This window comes from Canis aureus, chromosome 27 (assembly GCF_053574225.1).
Source record: "Canis aureus isolate CA01 chromosome 27, VMU_Caureus_v.1.0, whole genome shotgun sequence".
Lineage (NCBI taxonomy): Eukaryota > Metazoa > Chordata > Mammalia > Carnivora > Canidae > Canis > Canis aureus.
This window is the reverse complement of record NC_135637.1, coordinates 45693310-45716103: the sequence shown is the minus strand read 5'-3', so window position 1 is coordinate 45716103 and position 22794 is coordinate 45693310. Positions and strand designations below refer to the sequence as shown.

The following is a 22794-nucleotide window of genomic DNA, read 5'->3' as shown; positions in this document are numbered from 1 at the left end:
TTGAGAAGAATGTGTATTCAGTTGCGTTTGGATGTAAAGTTCTGTAGATATCGGTGAAATGCATCTGGTCCAGTGTATCATTTCAAGCTTTTGTTTCTTTGGAGATGTTGTGCTTAGAAGACCTATCGAATGTAGAAAGCGCTACATTGAACTCACCAAGTATAAGTGTATGATTATCTAAGTTTGTCTTAACTTTGGTTTTAATTGATTGATATATTTGGCAGCTCCCACATTCGGGGCATATATATTGAGAATTGTTAAGTCCTCTTGTTGGATAGATCCGTTAAGTATGATGTAGTGTCCTCTTCATCTCTCACTACAGTCTTCAGGATATATTTTGGTTTATCTAAGGATGGCTACCCCTGCTTTCTTTTGAGGACCATTTGAATGGTAAATGGTTCTCCAACCTTTTATTTTCAGGCTGTAGGTGTCCTTATGTCTAAAATGAGTCTCTTGTAGACAGCAAGCAGATGGGTCCTGCTTTTTCATCCAGTCTGAAACCCTGCGCCTTTTGATGGGGTCATTAAGCCCATTCACATTCAGAGTTACTATTGAAAGATAGGAGTTTAGTGTCATCATGACATGTATTCAGTCCCAGTTTTTGTGGATTGTTTCCTTGGACTTCCTTTTTCTTTTACAGGGTCCCCTTTAATATGCTTGCAGAACTGGTTTGGAGGTCACATATTCTTTCAGTTTCTGCCTATCTTGGAAGCTCTTTCTCTCTCCTATTCTTATTGGGAGCCTTGCTGGATAAAGTATTTTGGCTGCAGGTTCTTCTCTTTTAGGACCCTGAATATATCCTGCCAGCCCTTTCTGGCCTGCCAGGTCTCTGTGGAGAGGTCTGCTGTTAATCTAATATTTCTCCCCATAAATTTAGAGATTTCTTGTCTCTTGCTGCTTTAAGGATCCTCTCTTTATCTTTGGAATTTGCAAGCTTCTCTATTAAATGTGCAGGTGTTGAGCGGTTTTTATTGATTTTAGGGGCGGATCTCTCTATTTCCTGGATCTGAATGCCTGTTACCGTTCTCAGATTAGGAAGTTTTCAGCTATGATTTGTTGAAATACATATTCTGGACCTTTGTCCCTTTCAGCGCCCTCTGGAACCCCAATTAAACATAAATTTGCCTTCCTCAGACTGTCATTTATTTCCCTTAATCTATCCTCATGATCTTTTGTTTTTCTTTTTCCTCAGTTTCTCTCTCTGCCACCAACTTTTCTTCTATGTCACTCACTTGTTCTTCCACCTCATTAACCCTCGTCGTTAGGACCTCTAGTAGGGGTTGCATCTCATGTAATTGATTTTTAATTTCAGCCTGATTACATCTAGATTAAGTCTCTTTAGTCCTTTATACTTTTTTCGAGAGCCACCCAGTAGCTTTATAATTGTGCTTCTGAATTGGCTCTCTGACACTGAATTGTAATCCAAATTTTTTAACTGTGGGAGAGAGAGCTGTTTCTTTTTTTTTTTTTTTTTTTTTTTTTTGAGAGGGCTGTTTCTGATTCCTTCTTTGGATGTAAGTTTTTCCTTCTAGTCATTTTGCTCAGTGCAGAGCAGCCAAAAACAATTTGTATTGGGAAAAGGAGAAAAAGAGCGAAGAGAAAGAAGAATAGAAAAAGAAAAAAAAAGAAGGAAAAAAGAGAAGAAAAAAAGGGGGGAAGCAAAACAGAAAACAAGAAAACAAAAAACAAGAGGGAGTAACCTCTGATTCTGTATACTGTAAATCCCTCAACTTCCCCTGGAAATTTCCAGTGCTGCTTGGTCAATAATTTGTTTTTCCCCTGTCCGTCTAGCAGGTCTTCTGGCAGAGGGGCCTGCTGTGCTCATTCTCAGGTGTCAGCACTTGGGGGAGTTGCCCCCATGCTTGGTGCATGGCTCAGTGAAAGTTGTTTAACCTTTTTATCCTGTGAGGCCACTGTGAGCCTGTGATTATGCTCAGTGGGGGTTGTTTATCCTGGGAGGCCCCAGGAGGAACAATACTGGTGGCGGCCAGCTCTCCAGCCCTGGAGTCAGCTTCCACAGTAACTACGGAGCTCTCAGTCTGCAGGGGCCTGGATGCTCCAGGGGCGGGAGTCACTGATCTGCACAGCTCGGGGCCGCCGGGTGGCAGGAGTATTCTTGCTGTCCTGTGCCCTCCTGGCTTCTGCCTATTCGGGGGTGAGCGCCGGATCTTGGGCTGTGTCCCCGGTGCCCTGTGCTCCCGGGCCTGCGCTCTTGGAATTGCACTCCCGGCCACACAGCTCCCTTCGTGTGGAGCCTCTGCCGGAGCTGCCTCTGAGCTGCTCCCGGGGTCGCACAGCCCCCTCCACGCGGAGCCTCTTCCCCAGCCGCCTCCGAGCTGCTCTGGGTCCAGCCGGGCGCGTGCTGCAGCCATTTAGGGAGCTCGACCACGGGGTGTGGGGTGCTCTCCTGGGGTGCAGGTCCTCTGTTAGTGTCCCAGGGAGCCTGAGGGCATCCCGACTGCTCTGGGATCCTGCTCCAACTCCCTGCGACCTCCTTTCTGTCCGAGAAGATTGGTGCAGCTCCTGCTTCTCCAGGACAGGGCTTTCCCGCCCTGGGGGCTCTCGCTGGGGCCTTAGCCCGACTCCTGGTGGGGCTCCTCTCCCTTGGATTCCTCTTCTTTCTTTTTTTCCCCCATCTTTCTACCTGAAGAATGAACTCTTCTCACTATAGCATTCCAGCTGTTCCCTCTTTAAATCTCAAGTCAAATTCATCGGTTTTCAGGATGATTTGAAAGTTATCTAGGTAATTTGGTGGGGACAGGTGACTTGGCCCTACTCTTCCACCATCTTGTCCCGCCTCGATCTTGAAGTTTCTTCATTTGGGGAAGTTCTGGTGTATCCGTCGTGATGGCATATGGCTGTCCTTTTGCTTTCTCACAGTTCTCCCTATATTTATTCTGAAAAGAATAGCAGAGATTAGCCTAAAACCTGACAAGACGGTAGCAGAAATTTCAGGCAATGCATTCATCCCCTTGTGATAAAAAAAAAAAATCCAGCAAGTTCCAACAATTATCAGTTATAACAGCTTTCTTTTTGTCCCCTACTCGATTCACAGCAAAAATTATAATAGATTTGTTATTTGTTATTCCTAACATGATTGGATACTTAAGACAGTAGAAATTTTATTACAAGCTATGGTCTCGAAAATGCCCTAATATGATTCAAAGTTTTTATTGTCTGAATGCACACATAAAAAGCCTGAACCTCAACAGTTTTAGAAAATATATATATAGAAATTGAAAAGATTTGATTGATAACACAATGCAAAAATACTCAATGCTGACGTTGCAGCTGAATCTCGATGGCTTGGATAGCTGAGACACCAGCTGAATTAATGGCAAGTCTGAATTATGGAGTATTTTGAAAAGGAATGCAATTTTATTATTTCTGCTACATATACAATGAGTTCTAATAAATAAAACACTAAGAGCTGTCAGTCTAATCTGTAGGAGCAGAACCTCTGATTGACCAAAAGGCATGTGGATTTAGGTTCATCTTTGTGCATGTGTGTCAGACCTCTCTATACTGCCCATGGCAAGTTTTTGATGGTCAGTGGCTGAGGTTGCAAGTGGCAGAGAGCTTTGGGCCTGTTGTACTGCTGTCGGGGGCCTCTCCCTCTGCCAGTAGGGGCTGCAGATGCCTAGTAACCAGCAAAGACAGGGCCCTTTGGGGGCAAAAGGATTTTTTCTAGTGTGATGTTGCTTGGGAGGGCCCAAATGTTGCTTGGGAGTGTCCGTGTCTTCACTGTAATTTCTGGAAAACGTTACCTCAGACCTCCCTGAATGGAGAGGTCTAAGTTTGGAGGGAAATTTGACAAAGCCTTCATTTGAGGGAACAGAGGAGTGTGTGTCCATTTCTCTGGCCGCACCGTAACTGTACATGGAAAGTTAAGGACCGGGGACTTTCAGCAGCGGTGATTATGCACCTGACCCTGGTTTTCTAAACTACAGGTTCTTCTTCCCTATATGACTCTTAAAGACCTTTTTATATATTTTTAACTAGTCTACTTAAGGGGCATCCTGCTCAGACACAGTGTAAAGAGGTGTTCTTTAGCTTCTGTGAATGGATTTCAGTTGAATCTGTATTTAGGACTTCAGGATTCTAGATTAGCCAGAAAACTGTGAATAAATATCAATAAATGCCTCATAATAGGCCTCCTGTTTATTTTGTGGGAATGATTTCAGTAAGGAGGTTTCTCTGAAACTGCAATGGTGCAAATGAATTACATGAAGGGAAGATTCAAGAGTCACAAAAGCTTATGTTTCTGCAGATAAGTTTTTGTCTCCTACAAGGTTGAAGAACAATCTAGCTGGCGCCCAAAACAGAGTCACTGGAGATCAGTAATTTCTCTATAATAAAACCAGATTGGCACAAGATGTTAGAAACTCACCGGGCCAAAGAGGTCCTGCATCTTCTGGCTGTGTACAATGTACACAGGTCATGAACTTCAAAGAATCCAATTTCTTCCAGATAACCTTCTTCCTCTCCGCTGGATTGGCTGGTACTGGCTGTGCAACACCAATGCCGGTTTGGAAGGTCCTGATGGTTCATAGTCCAATGTGGTCGTCCTTGTGGTAGTAGTTTCAAAGATTTCTGTTATTGTCTGAAAATGAGACATGCAGTTCCAATGGTTATGGAAATAAAAATGGTGATGGCATGATCTAGTTGCATACGCATTATCCTGACCTCAAGTCAGACTTGCACCCTAGGGGTGCTTCAACATGTCTGAAACAGACCAAGGCGGCAAGCCATGTACTGTATACATCACGTTACAGAAATCTGAATGCTGATTGCTCAGGAGGGTGTGGAATCAAGAGGTCACTCCCTCTTCATTTGCTACAGTGCCTTAAAATTCCATTGGTAGGAAGGAACCCAAACACTTTCAGGTTGGATAAAACTCAGAAACACAATCTTTTTTTTTATTTTTATTTATTTATGATAGGCACACAGTGAGAGAGAGAGAGGCAGAGACACAGGCAGAGGGAGAAGCAGGCTCCATGCACTGGGAGCCCGACATGGGATTTGATCCTGGGTCTCCAGGATTGCGCCCTGGGCCAAAGGCAGGCGCTAAACCGCTGCGCCACCCGGGGATCCTGAAACACAATCTTCTTAAACATTTACAATCTTCTCAAATCGTTTGGGTAGAGCCAAAGCAAACTTGGCATCAGGGAACAAACAATTAAGAAGATCAAATAAAGCTCACCTTGTTGACTTCATATTAACTCTAAATGAGTCTATGAAAAACCTGCTTGCTTTTTCCACAGGTCTTCAGGCCTCTCCCCTGCAGTCCTAGGCAAAGAATAATGAACTTTAAAGGAATGAATCACATCAGTATCACAAGTGACTACCATCCTTTTGGCTTAGTCAGTTAGTTAATGTGAACTAGAGTGCCATTTATGCTAACAAATGCTTAGGTGGACCAGGATAAGGACGGCAACATAAGGGGGTAATCATCCTTGTAACAGTCGTACACGTGCAGTAGGTGGGAAATTACGGTTTCTTATGCCAGGGTGTACAGAAGAAACTAAGGCCAAAGTTTAGGTCTGGTCCAAGGTTAAAAGTACCGTATGTAAGAAAAAATGGTAAGCAGGCAACTGGTCCATCCATGTGATGGCAGGACTTCCTTCACAGCTAGTATCATCTCTACCAAAGCAAGAGTCCTTGCATCACTTATGGAAAGGGAAGCTGAACCAACAAGGAAACCGACATCTGGGACAACTTCCCCTGGTGTCATCAGGTCGTTGCTGATGGGCTGCTTTCTGCTGCCGTTGCTGGCAAACAGGGATGGGGAGAAACTAACCGACTGGCAGCAGCTGCAAATGTTAGGTCTCATGCAGCTCCAAGCCCTGTGACAGCCATCCTCTGTGTGCCGTGCTCAAGAGAAACAGATCTATCCAGAAAGGAAGCATGAGTGAGCTTTTTCACCCTAAAAAAAGTTCCACCTTGGAATATTCACGGGAAAGGCTTTGTGCTAAAACCTCAGTAACGTTTCGTTGCACCATCGGGGGCAAAGGCAGAGATGGTACCCAACAGGTTACAGCTCTCTACGACAAAGCTGCTGGTCACCCTGCAAGTCACCCGTCCGAGGCCCTGGGATTGCGACGGGTACCACGTGCTGGCAGCCTCTGGCATTATTGCAATTAGCACCCACTGCGCCAACAGCGCCCCACGAATGGTGGGGAATGATGCCCAAGCACCCTGGGTGTGCTGGAGAGCAAGAGCAGGGACACGGCCTGTCAGGGGCAGCATTTCTCGCCGGCTCCCGCAGCTGTGGGGCGCAGGCAAGGAACGGTCGCTGCCCCCCGACCCCGCGCGTGCCAGCTCAGAGCCCCGGGAGCCCGTGGCAGGTGCTGGCGGCCTCAGCGTGCACCTCAGGCAGCCTTACCTGTCTGGCCCTTACTTGCCCCGGCACCTCCTCGTATATGGCGTCCTCCACCTAGTACTGCAAACAGAGGCAGAGCGGGCGTGAGAACACAGCAGGCGGCCCTGTCCACTGCCCGCAGTTGGGGGCGCCTCCCGCGTGCCTCCCGCGGGGAGGGGCATTATCTGAGCCCAGGCGACTTGGGGCGGCTGGCGGTCCCGTGAGGGCCGCCAGCCTGGGTGGGGTGCAGGGGGAGGAAGGGGCTCCCCGGGTGCATCGTTAATGGGCGGCAATTTCCCTGGAGGCCAGGAAAACCTCTTCTGGGAGCCAGGGCCTTGTTCGCAGCGAGGCGGCAGGACGATGCGGGAGGCTGCTGTCTGCACAGGAAGGACCTCGGGTAACGCGCTGTGACCAACAAGGCGGTGGTCACAGGGCCGGGGAAGAGGGCGGCACAGAGAGGAGAGCCAGAGGAACGCAGCACCCAGACCACCTTTGTCCCCAAGGCCCCCAGATGTCCCGGGGACGAGTGGCCCTCCGGGGAGAGGAGACGGAGCCCCGAGGCCGGGTATGAGGGCGGCAGGGACCGGGTGGCACAAGGTGCGGGCAGGCCAGGCCGCCACCTGCAAGGTGCCCCAGGCCCCACCCAAGGTCAGAGCCACTCTGTACTCCCGGCGTCACCGCCCGCCGCAGGAGCAGGTGCGGTCGGGTGGCCGCAGACACGGGGGGCCGCAGTCCCGGCCCCGCCACCCAGGCCCCCGGGACAGGCACGCGGGCCACTCGGCTCGCTCTCTCAGGCCACACAGTGCACCTCGTTCTATGCTTCACGTGTCCCTTCTCTGCCACCAAAGAAGACGCTCGGGGAGAGGGGAAAGCCAAGGACCAGACCTCCTGCAGCCAGGGTCCCGCCTGTCCCCCGGGTCAGCCAACTCTTTCAAGTTACTTGGCCTTTGCCCCGAGGCCACCAGCTCTAGTCCATCAGCAGGGACTCGCCCAGGGTCCCCCGTCTTGTGCTTCCCCTGCTCCCGCACCGTTTCTTAACTTCGACCCCAATACCCATCTGGGTCCTTAGGCAGAGCCAGAGATGCCTGGGCTCCTGCAGGACACCGGGTTCCTCCATGACGGGCTCAGCCTTCATCACATGGGAAATAGCGTTTGGCCGCTTGGGGGCGGCTGTTTGGTGGTGAGCCACAGAGAACCCCGCCTCTGGCCATACAAAGCATTGTCAGTGACTTGAGAAGGGATGTTACATCAGAGTGAAGGATTCACGATTTTGGATTTTCTTAGCACCCAGGGAAAAGCAGTCCTTTGGTAGCTATCCAACTTTACCTTTGTGGGACTCTCACCCTTGGCAGATGAAGCTTAGAAATAAGCTGATAAAAAAGCAACAATACCCAAATGGTTGGCATTAACTTACGTGCCAAATCCCACATAGTTTTTAGAGCTATGTCCCTAATTGGTTAGTGCATCCTTGCTTCTTTTCCTTTCTGTCCAAATTTCAACTGGAGTCAAGAGTGATAGTATGATTTTATTTAGATGTCTGAGACCCCTAACAGATGTTTTTAAAGCTAGTTCCTGGTTTTGAACTCTTCCCTGACCATCTTCCCAGATTTGCCACCATTCCATTCTCTGTGACATCTTTTCTGAGGTCAGGGAGACCTTGGGTGAACACTCCCAGGCAGGGAGTCTAGCAGTTAAGCAACTGCTGGTCAGTAATAGGAACAAAATGGCGAGGATGAGATGCCGAAAAATAGCCCCTTCCATTTTTTTGGCATCTAGTTAAATCACTCAAGTCTAACACCAAGGACAACTTCCAATGACCACTGAACACCGTTATTTTAAGAAAAACAAGGGAATTTTTTAAGTTGAAGGCTACAAAGTATTACTGGCATTACTACCAGAGGGAAGGCAATTTAATTTATAACTGTGTCAGCGCTTAATCGTGATTATTCTGATTTTCAGATTATTCTGATTATTTCTTTGCAATTCTAAATCCCACATAATTACAGTAAAACTGAACGTAAAATATTCCCTTCTCATGCTCTCCTAACGATGCTTTGTGAAGTTATAATAGATGATGTATTTTATTTTGCAAATGATTGATTCACCTACAGTACGGCTTTGATTGTCGCTACATAAAATACTTGGCTGTCAGAGTCCGTTTTTCTCATCTTACCTCCACCACCTCCTCATATTCTTCATCAGCTGCCATTTTCCCTGAGTAGTAGTGGCACCTACAAACTTTTCAGGTTCCAGACAAATGAAAGATACATTAGAATCTACCCTCGGACTGAAATCAGAACATCAGAAAAAAAGAATTTAAGACGTATCCACGCTACACATCCCTAGATCTTTGTAGGCTAAATGAAAGGAGAGATCTGAGTACAGGTCTAAAGAACTCGGGCCCCAAATGCCTTTCTCTGGATTCCCTCAGCAACATGCCAGGTATGGCTACTTCTAGCTACACGATCAATTTAGTTCAAGTTGTGAAAGGAAGTGGAGGTAAGAAAGCGAGAGTTTGGATCCAGAGAAACGTTATTTAAATTGCTAAATACTTGCAGAAAAACACTTTTAAGCAAAGTATTAGTTAAAGGGAGGTCAGCTCGGCTTCCAGAAGTTAGTTTTGGGCCAGCACCAGGATGCTACGAGGGTGCCGTAGGTCTCTAAAATGCTTTCCTACTTGAAATCAGACACATACAAACAATCTGTCAGTAGCTTTAAAAGAAAAATAGAAACCTCAAGGCAATGGGGTTATTCTTTTCCTAAACACCATTGGCTTGTATGGATTTTTCTCTTTTGTGTCTGTAGCCCTTCCTCAAACCTGAAAAACAAGACACGTTTACACCATTGACTGAAGCGCATCAAAGATCGTGGGCCTTGGGTCTAAGCTTCTAATTCGGGAGCTAGGGAAAGGGTCTCCCGGGGCCTCTTAGGTTGATGCCAGAGAGTGGGACGTGCTTGATAAAAGTGGATGATGACCTGGAGCAGCTGTCCCTTTCATTGCCTAAAGATATTTGCCGTGTAGACCAATACCCCACCATGGCTAGTTTTGTTAAGCTAGCGAAACCGCCGCCCCTTCTGAGGCAGATGAGGCCCAGTAGGATGGGATAAATATATAGGAAGCCAGATCTTAGAGCCCTTTTCATACTCATACATTTAGAAAAAAAAAAAAAGGCAAAAATTTTTGAGATTTTTTTCTGTTAAATGAGAAAGTCCACCGGGTCAAGCAACCAGGGGATAGTCCAGGGCCTGACTAACCTCACAGCACAGGGCAGATGCGAGTAGGGCCCGGGAGGGCGACAGGGCCACAGACTTCGCTAGTCATGTTCCCATCGCGATTTCCCCAGTTAGGATACCAAGCTTTGGAAAACACTTCAAGGGAAGCTGCAGAACGTCTCCAGCAAGAACATTACGAGAAAAAGCCACCAAGCAGCCTTCGCTGTCCTCTAGCACATCAATTTCCTCAGCAGCAAAGCCTCTCCAGACTCTCCCCTCCCGAGAGCCCCAGGCAGAGCCAGCGCGATGCCCAGTCTCCAGGTGACCACACGGCCGCGGCAGCCAATCAGACCCTGAGTCGCTCGAATTTCAGAAGCTAAATATACTGAGTGATCCCCTGAAAAGCAGCTGTTCATCAATTCCAGTAAAGGATAAAGGGTAACAGACTGCTTGCTTAGAACTACTCAAACGTAATGGAATTGCACTTAACTTCCAGCATACGGGCTTCCAGTTTAGGTTTCATCTCTCATTTCCTGCAACCCTGTTTAATACCACATTCGTGCAAAAGAATCTAGGATAAAATAAGCATGTCTTTGAGGGGCTGTGACCCTTCTGTAGCTGCTTTCCTAAGGTCACTTGCCTCATTTTCATGGAGGTAAACCTATTCCCTCTTGTACAGCTCCCCAGGTGAGCTACAGGTAAGTTACAGGTGCAAGAAAGGAATAAAATCCATGAAACCTCAAGTTGGCAAAACCAATGTCTAAAATCATGAACAAAAGAAATGACAGTGGGAAATGGTTGATGTGACCCTAGATAAGCTGGCCACAGAGCGTAAATAGAGAGAATAGGCTCCATCCTTTTTCTGTTACTAAGCCAGAAAGGGATGCGGAGACCTTACTGATTATCTTCTCCCTCCCTGGGTAAGGCTGCCTGCTAGCAATACCGAGCCGCTTTCCTAGGTAACCCAGCTTCTGATTTACAATTCAGCCAGGTAGCTTCTAGAGGCAGAGTGTGAACACAAGCACAAAAGCGTTCAATTTTCAAACAGCAGAAGCAGATACAATCTAAATCAATTACTAGGAGAAGATAATGCCCTATTAGGTAAGTCTGAGTGTATGACACTGAGTTGACAAAATTGACCCAGCAATTTTCCATCTGAAGACAATTTTCACTGACTTGGTCTCTCTCTAAACCTCTGTACTAAAGCAAAACCCCTTTTGGTCACTGGTTTCTTGACATGGGTTTAAAATTAAACATGTTCTTTTTTTAGCTAAACGTTAGGAAGCATTGCCACATTTCAAACATATGTACCTCTCCGCCTTCTGTGATTCAGACGGTGGTAAATAAAATTGAACAGGACTTTTAACCATCTAAACCAATTAAACCTTGTTCACTTCCTATGTTCTCACAGGTTTTATGACCAAGGGATATGTGTGTAATAGGACACCATTCCATTGGCAGATGTAAACTAGAACTGACTTACTCTTCATTATGTTTTAAAAGATGGTGTTAAATCGGAAAAGAATTCAGGCCCATTTTCTATGACACATAGGATAAAACCATATAAAGTAGAAAAATAAGCATAGACACTCGAATGCTAACCTGGAACTCTGTCCCCTAGGCATGAAAGAGCCAGTCTATATTTCTGTCCTATGTATGACCTTTCCCGTGGAAAAAGAATAAATGATCCCTGATCTATTGATGGGCTCTTATCACACGCCTTGCACGTAGTAAGTGCTCCATAAACATTAGCTATTATTATTTTTATTATCATATTTAATAGTTATTTTATTTGATATATATTCTAGCTAATAATCAATATTATTAGCAATAATTATAATCACCATTTTAAAATATTTCATTTATTCATTTCAGAAAAAGAGGGTGAGCAAGGGAAGGGCAGAGGCAGAGGGAGAAGCAGGCTCCTGGATGAGCACTAAGGCCAAGGCACACCTAAGCCGAAGGCAGACGCTGAACCCACTGAGCCACTCAGGCGTCCCTTATTATTAGCGTTTTACGACATTTTATTGGAATCTTCATGCTTTACTCTGTATTAAACTGAAATATTGTGACACTTCTGAAATCAGACAGTAGTTTGTCCAGGAATTTATGAACCAACAGGAGTTTGACGATAAGCCTACACAATTGACAAGAGCAAGGCAGGGTGAAGTTAGGTGCCAGGAGCAGAGTTTCAGACAACGTGTCCCTAAATGTCAGACAACAGAAGTATCCTGTCTGGGGACCAGAGTAGACCTGATGCACAAGATGGCACTGTAACAGAGCTTTTGTCTTTGCAGTTTCCTCTTCTTTTTTAAGGTTTATTTATTTGAGGGGGGGGGGGGAGAGAGAGAGAATGAGAGCACACGAGAAGGAGACCCAGAGGCAGAGAATCTCTTGCAGACTAGACTCCGTGCTGAGCGTGGAGCCCATCTCACAGCCCTGAGAGCAGGACCTGAGCCGAAATCAAGAGTCAGAGGCTGACCTGACCAAGCCACCCAGGTGCACCTGCTTTTGCAGTTCATTCTCTTCTATTTATAATTTTAATCAAATCATACCTACATATCATTAAGAATCAAATAGTTTTTGTGAGGCTTGTTCCTAAATTGATGCTCCCTGTTCCCACCATTCCTCTACTTTCTCCCTCCACACAGACCATCGTTTTAACTCTTTTAGTTGAACCTTTCATGATTTGTCTGTACACATTTAACAAAATGTCTCTGTAACTTTTTCCTGATATTTCTGATATCTCACAGACATTATCTGTTAACTTCCCACCTTGGAATGTGAGGCTTTACAGCTCTTCCCTACGAACCCCCACTCTTACCAGACATACGCCTCATCTCAGCCCAGCTTCCTCCCCAGAAAGTCCTTTCTATTTGTGGAACTCAGAATTCAATGCTTATGATTAGCAAAGGCTATTCACAGAGGAACCCCATACACTATGATTATTTTTCTTTTCCTGCACAAGTTTGTTTTTCTGCAAATTGGGATTTCTCTCCTTCTCTTTCTCTCTTTTCCCTTGGCTCCATTCTTCTAGGCAAGCAATCCTCAACAGAACTTTCTGCAACGACAAGAACATTCCATACCAGCGCCATCCACCACGGAAGCCACCAGCCACGAGTGACTACTGAACATTCAAAATGTGACTGCAGAACTTAGTTGTTCTACTTTTTATTTAATCTAAACCTAAACAGCCACATGTGGCTGGTGGTGGTGGCACTGAACAGCGCAATTCCAGAGACGGATCACAACTATCTCATACTTTGTATATGACTCTGCTCTCAGGGTTTTCAGTGACCTCAGGCAGCAAGCATGGCATCACTGTACCCACCTCATCCTTGATCTCAAGGAGCCTTCTGTTCCGTGGGCCCTCGTTTCCTCTGTAGGTGATGCTCGGCTCTCATCTTGGTCCCCCCTTCACTGTCATTCTGGGGGATTGTGTAGATGATAATATAAAAAAATCCCATTTCTTTAACTAATGTTTATTGAGCATGTTCAACGTACCAAGGACTAGTCTCGGTGCTTCCTTCCCACAGCATCACTAGTTGACCAAGCAAGATATATGTTCCACTTCTTGCTTGTTAACAAAACCACATTTTAGTTTGGCACAAAAATATCTTCATTTAAAAGATATGCTCCTCCTCAAATCCCAAGAGTTAGGAGTAAACTATGTCACAGTTTTGCCAGTAAGGTTGAAGTGTCATCCTAGAGATTAGGCTTCTAGGAAAGGTACAAGTTTACTGATGTGTAGGTCCAATCCAGCTGGCATGTACGGTTCTCCTCTTGCCATTCTTCCCTTCTCTATGCCTAGAACCCAGGTGTAATGTCTGGGACACAGCAGCCATCTTGAGACTATGAGGATAAGTTGTACATTAAGAATGGTAAAGCCAGAAGGAGACTTAGCCTTTAATGACTTCCTTAGTTCTTAGATTTTGTGATAATTTTATAGCTTAATACATTTTGTATATCTGTATTTTATAGATGATTATATTCTGATTACTTTAAATGACCCTATATTTTACATATTATTTTTTCTATTTTGCAGTTTACCAAATCCTAATAAAATGTATTACTTTTTCATGCTTATTGATCCTTTGCAACTTTCACTCTGTGTATTGCCTGCCCTTCCACATCTCTTTTACATTGATTTGTAGGCATTCTTCATATACTATGGATATTAGCTTTTGTGTCTTGTAGACGTTGTGAATATTTTCTCCAAGTTGTTTGTTGTATCTGCGGCCATAGAGATGTTTTAAATGTATTTGCAGTCAACTTTGGCGATCCCTTCTTTCCAGTTTTGACACTCCCTGTTGAATGAATTGAATTTGGAATTTGAATTTGAAATATTACTTTTAGCAACCCATTGAAATAGCATGTATGTTCGTCTAGTGGCTTTCATGGTCTTTTTTCTTTTTTTTTTTTTTTTACTTTCTGGGTTTTTTATTCTTTACTTTGATTATGAGGTATAATAAACAACTATCTAAATCTTATGTGTACAGTTTAGCAAATGATGGTAAAAAAAGCATCCATATAATGACCACTCAGGTACAAAAAGGTCATTTTTATCCTGACCTTGATGGTATTTATTTCCTTGCTTTTATTTTTAGTTTTACCATGGCCTGAAGCATTGCTAAACAGTATCGTTTAGTTTTGTCTGTTTTTAAATTTTATATAATATTCATGCTATATGCAATTTTGTAACTTCACTTTTTACTTACTATCATGTTTGTTGATTGTTATTATTTTGTTGTTGTTGTTATTATTGTACAATATTCCATTGTATGACTACACTTCCGTTTTACCCATTCTACTGTTGAGGCAGAATGGAGTATTTCCAGCTTTTGTCATTTAAGAACAAGATGAGATGAACATTCTCGCATGTTGATTCTGGTAATCATAAACAATTAAATGATGAGACCATGTAAGTAAGTAAGGAGTATGCTCATCTTCAACTTTAATAAAACATGCTACCTGCTTCCCAATATTGGTATCAATTTATATTCTCAGCAGTTGTGTGTCCTCCTAACTTTGCTACCACTTGAGATAAAGCTTTCTAAACTTTGTTCATCTTGTAGGTGTGTAATGGTATCATCTTGTGGTTTTAATTTGCAATTTTGTGACTTGCTAGTAAAGTTGAACTCCTTTTCATATGTTTATTAGATATTTGCGTATTCTATTGTTTTTTGAGAAGTGTCTGTTTAATTCTGTTGCCTATTTTTCTGTTAAGTCGCTGGCCTTTTGCTCACTCATCTATAAATCCTCTTTTTCTGGATAATAATCCTTTGATAGTTAATGTGTGTTGTAAATATCCTCACCCTCTCTGTCTTTTTATTATTTTCGTACTGGCATTTGATGAACAGTTGTTCTTAATTGTCATGTAGTCAACTTCATCAAGGTTCTCCTTTGTGACTAGGAGAGTAAAAATCCTTCTACCACAAGGTCATGAAGATATATATATATAAACACACATATATGATATATCATATATAAACTTCATATATGATATATTTATATCATATATAAACTTCTAAAAAACTTGGGACTTTTATCCTTCACATATAGTCCTTAATTTACCTGGAAATTATTATGTTCTTGGATATGATATAAACGAGAGTTTTATTTTATTTTTTTGCATATGGATAGCCAATTTTGCCAGAATCTTTTACTAAAAAAAATCCATTATAGCTCTTTAGTATGTTTTGATATCTGTAGGGTAAGCAGTCCTCACTCATCTAAGATTCACTTGGCTAGTTATACTTCCTTACTTTTAGAAGTACTAAGAAATAGCTTATCAAGTTTCATGAAAATTATCCTTGAGTTTTTTAGGATTGCATTGAATTCATGGATTTATTTTGTAAGAATTGACACTTTCACACTTTAATCTTCCCATCCGGGTCCTAGTTTACATCCATCAGCAAAGTTTTCTGTTTTCTTTATATAGATCTTGCACATTAAGCGGGACAAGTGAATTCATAGGTATATTAAACATTCATTTTCACGGTACACAAGATTTTGTATAGAACTTCTTTTATACTAAATTTATTTTTTATTGGTGTTCATTACCCAACATACAGAATAACACCCAGTGCTCATCCCGACAAGTGCCCCCCTCAGTGCCCGTCACCCATTCACCTCCTCCCCTTCCACCACCCCTAGTTCGTTTCCCAGAGTTAGGAGTCTTCACGTTCTGTCTCCCTTTCTGATATTTCCTACCCATTTTCTCCCTTCCCTTCTATCCCCTTTCACTATTACTTATATTCCCCAAAGAAGATGTGGTTTATGTATCCAATGGAATATTCCTCAGCCATAAGAAATGACAAATACCCATCATTTGCTTCAACATGTATGGAACTGGAGGGTATAATGCTGAGTGAAATAAGTCAATCATTCCTTTGTATAGAATTTCTAATAGTACTTATCAAGTTTCTTTTTTTGTTACTATTGATTTACCTTTGGTATTATAAACTTTTTCATGGGGATCCCTGGCTGGCGCAGTGGTTTAGCGCCTGCCCTTGGCCCAGGGCGCGATCCTGGAGACCCGGGATCGAATCTCACGTCGGGCTCCCGGTGCATGGAGTCTGCTTCTCCCTCTGCCTGTGTCTCTGCCTCTCTCTCTCTGTGACTATCATAAAAAAAATTATTAAATAAACTTTTTCATGAAATTCATTAGGATTTTGAGAAAGGTGAATATAAAAGTGGGTGCTCAGTCAGCCATCTTGAACCCCAAGCACGGACACAGCATTTAGAGCAAATTTTGGATAGGACTTGAAGAGCTGGAAATGACAGGACGAAGAGCATTCCAGGATTATAGACAGGACGAGCAATCACATAAAGGGGGGAAAGTTTGTGGCATATGTGGGGAATGAAGATTGATGTGGTTTAGGTCAAGAAAGGTATATGTGGAGATATAATGGAGGACTACAGAGTAGAAGCTCTGCTGTGGAGGACCCTGAATGCCTAGCTAAGCGGGACACAGTGATACAGACTGGCATTTCAAATTGCTCCTCTCTTCATATGGTGTAGAGCTGTCAGTCACACATTAGCAGAGCAGAAATACATCACAAATGTACATCATACAGCATACAGAGTTAAACATATTCAATGTGGGACATGCAGATCCAGTAACACAGCAGGATATAGAGATACGAATAAGAGCTTTCTCAAATTATCAAAACACCCAGGTGCTATCTGCTTTCCAAAATCTATATTGAACAGAGTAAGTTTCACCTGGGTTGCACACTTGTCTTTGTAAATACTTCCTCTAAATACGATCTCTTCCTACTGATGTTGCCTAAAGTCAGACGCCACGAAAAACACATAAACATGAAAGAGGGAGATTTAAAATGTTAAATTACCTGTGACCCATTTCCCTGATTTCTTGTAGGACTCAGAGGCTTGTTTTCTGTGTGAGCTCTTCTTTACGTTTTATTGCAGAAGAGTCCTGACTTTGAGGCAACATGTCTCTCAATCTCTGCCCTGGAATGAGAACAGGCAAGGATGTTTTGTGTGTTTGGCTTCTAGTCTCCCCTCTCCGCAACCCGATCTAAAATTGTTCTTTGAACCCCACTATGCCTGGGATGCCTGAGTGGTTCAGCGGTTGAGCGCGCCTGCCTTGGGCTAAGGGCGTGATCCCGGGATCCGGGATCGAGTCCCACATCGGGCTCCCTGCACGGAGCCTGCTTCTCTCCCTGCCCGTGTCTCTGCCTCTCTCTGTGTGTCTCTCGTGAATAAATAAAAATCATTTCAAAAAAAATGAACCCACTATGCCAGTTATTGAATGGCTATGCAAATAAATTATCAGCATCTACAACTTATTGCCCATCGCCAGTGGTACTTCACAAATGAATGTGGCCTCAAAACTACCCACCATTTGCTTCGACGTGGATGGAACTGGAGGATATTATGCAGAATGAAATAAGTCAATCAGAGAAGGACAAACATTATATGGTCTCATTCATTTGGGGAATATAAATAACAGTGAAAGGGGAAAAAATAAGGGGGAAATAGCAAAAAGGGAGACAGAACATGGAAGACTCCTAAATCCGGGAAACGAACTAGGGGTGGTGGAAGGGGAGGAGGGTGGGGGGTGGGGGTGAATGGGTGGCGGGCACTGAGGGGGTCAGTTGACGGGATGGGCACTGGGTGTTACTCTGTATGTTGGCAAATTGAACACCAATAAAAAATAAGTTTATTATTAAAAAAATAAAAAATATAAAAACCCTTACGTGTGATTTCTTGACTGGTCACATCTATACCGACATGCCCAGGAGTTTAACAAGCAGCAGAGACCTTTGGTTTCTGTGCCATTGTGGTTAACCCCCCATGGTGGTGACAGAGCAACATTCCAAGGGATCTCAAAAAGGAATCCAGGGCTGCAGAGACTGGGAGGGCCTGGGAGCGGAATGCAAATGCACCTGAGGTGCCCAGGAGGCTGAACCTTCAGGAAGAGGACAGGGCGACCTCAGTCAGGGTATTCCGGGCAACTGAACAGGAGACCCTGCAAGAGGCTCTGGCGACGCATCAGCCTCCAGGGCACATCCCGCCCAGAACCCGGCCCTCTTCGAGGTTTGTGACTGGCTCCTACTTTCTGGAACCAGCAGAGAATGTTCCTCCAGAACGGGGACAACTAAACAACCGTCCTACATGCAGGGAACGGGCAGAGAAGAGGAACTTGGACATGTTCCCTGAGCATCCTCAGAAAAGCCAGAGGAGCCCCCGTCCCGCTCCCTCCAGCTCGGTTCACCTCGAGAACTGTTTGTGCAGTTGCACAAGGAGGAAGTGAGCGCAGACTCATAGGCAGGTGCCCCCCCTCCCAACCGCGCACCCGCCCAGGACACAGTCCAGCCGCAGCCCCCCGAGCTGCAGCTCAGGACTCAGGGGCTGCCCCGGCAGCTGCCGCCCGGAGTGCCAGAGACCACGCAGCCTCCGTCTGCACACCCGACGGTCCCTGCACCCTGCTTGGCTGCACCTGCTGCCCTGCACACCTGAAGCGTGCCCGCCGCGCCATGGTGGCACCTCCCCTTCCCCGAAGGAGCTGCCTGCACTTAGAGCACCTCCACTGAGGTCCCTCCCCGCTCTCTGGGCTGGGCTCTACATATCCCATGGCCCTTCCCCAACAGGAGGAAGGGAAGTCCCCAGAAACAGGTGGCACTGCAGAGGGGGCGTGGCTCTGAAGGCAAGCCTCCCCTGCACCTGCCTAGGTCTCAGGAGGGCACCCCACCGGGAAGTCACTGCACCGCGGACCCAACTCGCTGCCGCCCTTTGGCGCACCTGCAGTCCTGCGTCCCAGCTGCTGTGTCTACCTCCCTCCTAGGACTTGGGTCAACACGAGAAAGCACACTGCCCCTCTAGGGCCGTGGTTCTCAAAGTGTGATCCCAGGACCAGCAGCATTAGGATCACCCAGGAACTTGCTAGAAACGTGGACGTGGAGTCTTGCTCCAGCCTCTGGAATCAGACATTGCTGGGTAGGGACCTAACCTCCCTATTTTCATAGGCCCTCCAAGTATCCCACAAGATTCGAGAAGGCCAAAGTTGGAGAACTACCCTTGCAGGAGGTCTGTCCTGGCACCCGACCTCCCTCGTGGCTGTGACAATGTCCTGCTCCCGCTCCCACTAGGCGCCCACATCTACTCAGTGCCTGAGACCGCCAGCGCTCCCCGGTAGACCTCTCCTCTCCCCTGGCGGCGTCTCTTCTCCATGGCTTCCACTGCTCACCAGCTGGTCAACGCAGCCTCCCCGCAGGCCCCCCCACCTCCTCTCCATCTGCCACCATGTTTGCGTGTGTCAAATGCACATCCCTAGCGCTTCAATTCCTCAGGGTCTCAGTGGCCCCTCCAGGGCCCATCTTTGAAGGCACCGTGGGTACGAGGGGACGAGGCTGGAAGGCAACGTCAACCTTGGCCAGGCTCTCTGGCCCACAGGCAGGACTCTGTTCAGGAGGAGAATGGGGAGGGGCCGGAGCTAGGTCTTTCTCTGCCTCTGTAGTCTTCCTCAGGGAAGGTCTTACCCCCTCGCGGCCCTGGGGCCCCGTCACGCCTTGTGGCTCTAGCCCTTTCTGCACTATTCTCTTTGGCTCCAGGATTTCTCCAGAGATAAATTTGCCCTCTGCAAACTGGAGATAAATGCTTGCACATTTCTCTATCACACAGAGCTGGTGGAGCCTGAAATGAGAAAACTCTCTTTTTTTATTTAGTTCACGTGTTTAGTTAAGTAACCTGTACACCTGGTGTGGGGCTCAAACTCACAACTCCAAGGTCAAGAGTCCCGTGCTCATCCGTCTGAACCAGACAGGTGCCCCTCGAATGAGAAAATACTTTAAGAAGCTTTGAAAACTATTTTGTGGCACAGGTTACTTTGCCGATTGGTGACACCAAATGTCCCACCCTGTTTATGCCATTGCACGACGTCGCCAACCCTGCTACAACGTTTTCTAAAAATCTTTTTTTTTTTTAAGCTTTTACATATCTGACATCGAGCCAGTGAGCGCAAGATGTTCCTGATTCAGTTACATCCCCAGCCTCCGTTAGGCCCAGGCTCCCTTAGTCTACGGACCGGACCGGACCGCAGGGTGGGTTTGCCTGTAACAGGACACCAGAGCCCCTCGGGATTTGCCGGCGGGTCCAACGCCACCCCAGCCTCCCGCTAATTAACTACACCCTCGGCTTAGTGAGGATGGAGAGGCGGCAAGTGCCTGATGGGGGGGGTAACCACGGGCCTGGACATGTGCCCCCCACCCCCAGCCCTGAGCACACACGCGGCCCTTGGGTCTTTTTAAAAGTAAGTCACAGGGCAGCCCGGGTGGCTCAGTGGTTTAGTGCTGCCTTCATCCCAGGGCCTAATCCTGGAGACCTGGGATCGAGTCCCACATCGGGCTCCCTGCATGGAGCTTGCTTCTGCCTCTGTCCGTGTCTCTGCCCCTCTCTCTCTCTCTCTCTCTCTCTCGGGTCTCTCATGAGTAAATGAATAAAATCTTTAAAAAAAAGAAGTAAGTCACAGACTGTTGGCTGCCCCACTGCTTTGCCTGCGAAACAACTCGTTAAAATTAAAAATGAGTGTGACTTCATGTTTGGCACACATCCCGGGGCCAATGTCCACTGTACGTGGGTTTGCTCCTCTCCAACCATTAAGCACACTTACATGTGCGCGTGTGTGTGTATTCATTTCTGGTGTTGCTGTCAACACCATTGGATGTGGCACGTTCTGACTTTTAACGTGACGCTAAGGCGATGATCATTTGGTTGGATTTATTTTTATTTTTATTTTTTTTTATGATAGTCACATCACAGAGCGAGAGAGAGAGGCAGAGACACAGGCAGAGGGAGAAGCAGGCTCCACGCACCGGGAGCTCGACGTGGGATTCGATCCCGGGTCTCCAGGATCGCACCCTGGGCCAAAGGCAGGGGCTAAACCGCTGCGCCACCCAGGGATCCCGATCATTTGGATGGAAATAATCACGTTGTCATCCAATATGTCCGTCACATTAAGAGGAACTTAATAAGAAAAGGAAAACCACGGTGATTCTTCAGATCGTTAAAGGTCATGTGTTTTCAATGCTGGACATTTAAAATTCCTCCGAATGTATTACTTCAAAGATATCCCATTTTTACCTCGCTCAAAAAAAAGCTGTGTTTTGTTACTTGCCCTTAGCTGCAAATCGAGTTATTTGTAACGGAACCGTGGTGCCTTGACATTGGGACCATCCGGTCCACCTGAAGAGCTGCCCAGAGCATCAGTCGGGAAGGGGGAGGCCTATGTGCTCACCATCTGTTTCCCACACTGCCTGAGGGAAGATCCAGAAAATCCCAGCACTCGGGGCGGTGACCTGCAGGTCCGACGCCAAAAGGAAAAGCAGCTCCTGCCACCGCCTGAACTGCCCGCAGCGCGATCACCACGCCTCAAGCTCAATGGTCGAGGCACGATGGGGCTCCGGGTTCTGGCTCAGGTCACCGTGTCAGGGTTGAGCGGGCCCCACAGGGCCTGGCATCCCCGACGGGCGCCCCCTGGGCTCTGCTTTAGGCGCCGTCCCTGCCCGCCCGCTGCTCGCACGCTCGCTCGCTCGCTCGGCAATAAAGGAATCCTTCAGAAACAACAACGAGGGGCATGTTACCTAAAGTCAACTATACGCATAGACGCGAAAGGAACACTTTTCTGTTCAACATTTGAAACAACTTTGTGGACGCGGGGTGCGGGCGGTGGAGCGTCTTGCTCCGGCCCAGGGCGTGACCGTGACCCCGGGGTCCCAGATCGAGTCCCAGACGGGCTCCCTGCGAGGAGCCGCCTTGTCCCGCTGCCTGCGTCTCTGCCCCTCTCTCCCTGTGTCTCTCACGATTGAGCAAATAAAACCTGAAAGAAACCGTGTAAGAGGCGACAATGTCCGCATGACGCAGAGCACGAGAAACCACTTGCGGACGGACGACGTTCCCTGGAGCCGGGAGGCCCCGGGGGCGGGGGCTGCACCTGCGGCTGCGGGCCTGAGCCTGCCCTCGGCGCCTTCCCGCCTCACGTCGCGGCCGGGACCGCCGGGCGCCAAGGCCTCGAGGCCCCGACTCGCTCGCAGACTCGGCAGGTGGCCGCGCGGCGCGGAGGGCTCCGGGGACTCGCGGCCGCCCCCCCGCCCCATCGCGGTCGCCCCGCCCCCCACGGCCCCCCTCGCAGTCGCCCCGCCCCCGACGGCCCCCCTCGCGGTCGCCCCGCCCCCCACGGCCCCCCTCGCGGTCGCCCCGCCCCCGACGGCCCCCCTCGCGGTCGCCCCGCCCCCCACGGCCCCCCTCGCGGTCGCCCCGCCCCCCACGGCCCCCCTCGCGGTCCCCCCGCCCCCCACGGTGCCCCCCACGGGCCCCCCCCGCCCCCCTCACGCCCCGACCCGGCCTCCACCCCGGGGCATGTGTGCGGGGGTCTCTGGGGCGGACCCCGAGCTTCGTGCAGCCGCAGCCGCGCGCACCGCCGCCCCGGGGGTTCGGGTTGGCCCGGCCTCGGCTTACCCCTCAGGGGACGACTGCGTGTCCCGCGCCGGCTTCGGCGACCCGTCGGGGTAGTGGGGCCTCCCCGGAGAGCCTCTGCGCCTCCGCGGGCGCCTTCCCGAAGCTTCTGCCGTCGCCGCCCACCGCGCACGCGGCTCCGGGTCCGGCGCGGGCTTCCGGCTTCCGGCTTCCGGGCGCGTCCGCGCGGCCTTCCGGGGCCCAGGCGGCCTCGGGGCCCCTCGCGCGGAGGCCGCCGCCGC

The 22794-nt window shown here is 47.5% G+C and overlaps 1 long non-coding RNA gene across 1 annotated transcript; it reads right to left on the bottom strand.

Moving 5' to 3' along the window:
• Positions 1-2636: 2636 nt before the first annotated feature.
• Positions 2637-22672, bottom strand: LOC144299389 (uncharacterized). The gene is made up of 7 exons (XR_013366125.1): positions 22556-22672; positions 16930-17050; positions 8535-8599; positions 6386-6442; positions 5204-5289; positions 4391-4603; positions 2637-2897 (listed from the first exon to the last, which is right to left on the bottom strand). It is a non-coding gene; the product is annotated as an uncharacterized LOC144299389 (long non-coding RNA).
• Positions 22673-22794: the final 122 nt, after the last annotated feature.